The sequence below is a fragment of the Elephantulus edwardii genome, unplaced genomic scaffold (genome assembly GCF_000299155.1).
Source record: "Elephantulus edwardii isolate Elephantulus edwardi_28Jun2011 unplaced genomic scaffold, EleEdw1.0 scaffold00002, whole genome shotgun sequence".
NCBI lineage: Eukaryota > Metazoa > Chordata > Mammalia > Macroscelidea > Macroscelididae > Elephantulus > Elephantulus edwardii.
The window spans coordinates 443,725-446,922 of record NW_006399752.1 but is presented as its reverse complement, the minus strand read 5'-3'; positions in this window follow the sequence as shown (position 1 = coordinate 446,922).

Genomic DNA, 3,198 nt, shown 5'->3' with positions numbered 1-3,198 from the left:
ACCAAGTTGTGCCAAGAAATCTGGAGAACGACCACTTGGCCAACTGACTGGAAGAGATCGATATTTGTTCCTATCCCAAAGAAAGGTGACCCAAAGAAAGGAAAGTTTAATGGTAAGACTAATTCCCTTGTGGACACACTAACACACCCTATTTGCATACTTCCTCCCATCAAGCTGGCAAGGTCAGTCAATGACTTCAGAACTCATTGTGAACAATAAACCCTTACTTAACACTATACAAGTTCAAAACTTCTTGTATAAATTGAGTATTGTTTTTGTTTTTTGAGGGAAAGAAATGCATCTTTGTACTACTCATCTTTGAAAATGAATAGTGGGAAAGCTGAATTCTATTGAGTTGCTTGGAAAAGAATTTTAAAAGTCCCTTCTATTATTCGATAACTAGAAAAAGGAGAGACATCAAAGAGGAAAGAGAGATGACATGAAACAAAGATAAAGAGGAACACTGAAGATCAGACCTTAATTATGCTTAGAGAGTATTTATAGGTCAAGTACTTTTCTTCTCGCTAATCACCTCCCCCGACTCTATCCATCTAATTATTTCAATGAATATTCATACAACTCTTTTGAGAATATTGACTATAAGTATATCTTTTTGTTTTGGTTTGGTTTGGTTTTAAAACTTTGAGAGTCTTTATTAGGCTAATGGAAGCTATTCTATAAGAAGCCTTGACTCACAATGACTTTACGAGTTTGAGTAGAACTGATCTATAGAGTTTTCGATGACTGATTTTCCAAAAGTATATGGAACACTCTCCCTCACCCCCCCCCCACATTACCTCTAGATAACTCAAACCTTTAATTTTTCTGATAATCTCTAAGTACATTAGACATTTGTACTACCCTGTGGGTTTCACTGTAATCTCAAAGGCAACCAGTTCAAATCTACCAGCTTCTCCACATGAGAAGGATGGGCAATCCGCTCCCATGTGATTTACTAACTCTGAAAACTCAGTAGAGGGTCAGTTATGGGTTGGTTCCAACTGAATGGCACATAATAACAACAACAACAGCATGCAGTCAGTATTAGGGACTAGTGGGTAAGGAGTTGTGCTGCCAACACAAAGGCAAGCAATTCAAATCCACCAACTTCTCTGAGGAAGAAAGAGGGAAAATCTCTTCTTGTGCAATTTACAGCCTCTGAAAATGGCTGTAGTTGATATGTAGCTATGAGTTGACACCAACTTGAATCAGAAGCAATGAATCAGAGTGAGTGAATGATAGAGTTGTTGTTAGGTGCCATCAAGTAGACTGCAGTTCTTAGTGATCCTGTGAGCAATAAATATGAACTTTGCTCTATCCTGTACAATCCCCACCATCTCTGATACATTTGAGCTCATTATGAAAGTCACTGTGTCAGTCCATCCTGTAAAAGGTTTCCTCTCTTTCTTTAACCCTTCATTTTTCCTGTATGATATCTTTTTCCAATGGCTAGCTGCTCCTAGCAACATGCCCAAGCTATGTGAAATAAACTCACCATCCTTATGTCGAAGGTGCACCCTAATAGCACTGCCCTCAAGACAAAATAGTTTTTTGACAGTCCACATGATACTAAGCACTCTTCTCCAACACCACAATTCAAAGGCATTGATCCTTCTGTCATCATTATTCACCACTGATAGGAAGCAATTGGAAAAATCACAGCTTGGTGGGTAAAGAATTGTACTGTCAACCTAAAGGTGCATCCCAGTCTTTATTTTTTGCTATTTTTAAAATAAAATTATTATTTTATACTGGTTTATCCACAAAGTCTTTATACGTTGATTTTCACCAGATCTTTCTTATTTCCTCTACCCGCTTCCCTTCCACCCACCAAACCATACAATTCTTTTATTACCGACACCCCACCTATTCTCACCCTTCTGTTCCCCTCTCCCTCCCTTATATCTTCATGTACACTCTACTAGTTATCTATTTCTACAATAATGGTCTAATACAGTATTTGTCCATACAGGACTGAGTTAGTTCACTTATCATAATGCTCTTCAGTTCCTCCCAAGTAGTAATTTTCAAAATCATTGCTCCTGCATGCTGCATAGTTCTCTATCACGTAAATGTACCATAATTTCTCAATGCATTTGATTGCAGCTGGACATTGGGCTGTTTCCATGTTCTTGCAATGGTGACTAAAGTTGCTACAAACATTGGTATACAAATCTCTATTTGTGTCTCAGTTCTAATTTTCTTGAGGTATATTCCAAGCAGTGGAATAGCTGGGTTATATGAAATTTCTACATTCAGCTTTTTGAGTGAGGAAATGGAAAATGCCAACTGCCTTCTAGAGTGGTTGTAACATTTTATACCAACAATGTATAAGATTTCCTATATTGCCACAACCTCTCCTACATTTATTATTGCTGTCCTGTTAAACTTTGCCATAGCTACTGGGGTGAGAAGGTATATCACTGTGGTTTTTATTTGAATCTCTTTTTTTTGCCATTGATTTTGAGCATTTTCTCGTGTGTCTGTCGGCCATCCAAATACCTTCCACTGCGAAAAGTCTTTCCATGTCTTTTGCACATTTTGTAATTGTGTTATCAGTGTTTTTCATGTGGAAGTTCTATAGGATTCTATAAACTTTTAATGTGAGATCCTTGTCTAAAATGGTATTGCCAAGTTTGGGGGTTTTTTCCCAGTCAGTAGGTTTCTTATCATTTTTTATTCTGTTGGAAACTGTTTTAGATGTGTACAAGTATTTAATCTTTAAAAGGTCCCATTCGTCAATTTGATCCTTTCCAGACTGAGAATTTTAGACTGTAATTGACAGTCTCTTTATACCATAGACTAGGCCATCTAAACTTGAACCCAGTTTGTCTCTTAAGAACTTTATGGTTTTGGGGCTTTACTAACTACCTTGAGTTGATTTTGTGTGTAGTGTGAGACATGAATCCTGTTTCAGCTTTCTGCAGGTAGCAGTCCAGTTTTGCCAACACCATTTGTTGAAGATGTTCTCATTTCCCCATTTGATATGTTGTATTCCCGTGTTAAATATCAATTGATTATAGATAAATGGATCCATTTCTGGGTTCTCAATTATAACTTCAGCCACAGTTTGTTATGATCCACACAGTCAAATGCCTTTGCATGATCAATGAAACACAGATAGACATTCTTCTGGTATTCTCTGCTTTCAGCCAAGATCCATCTAACATCAGCAACGATATCCCTAGTACCACGACC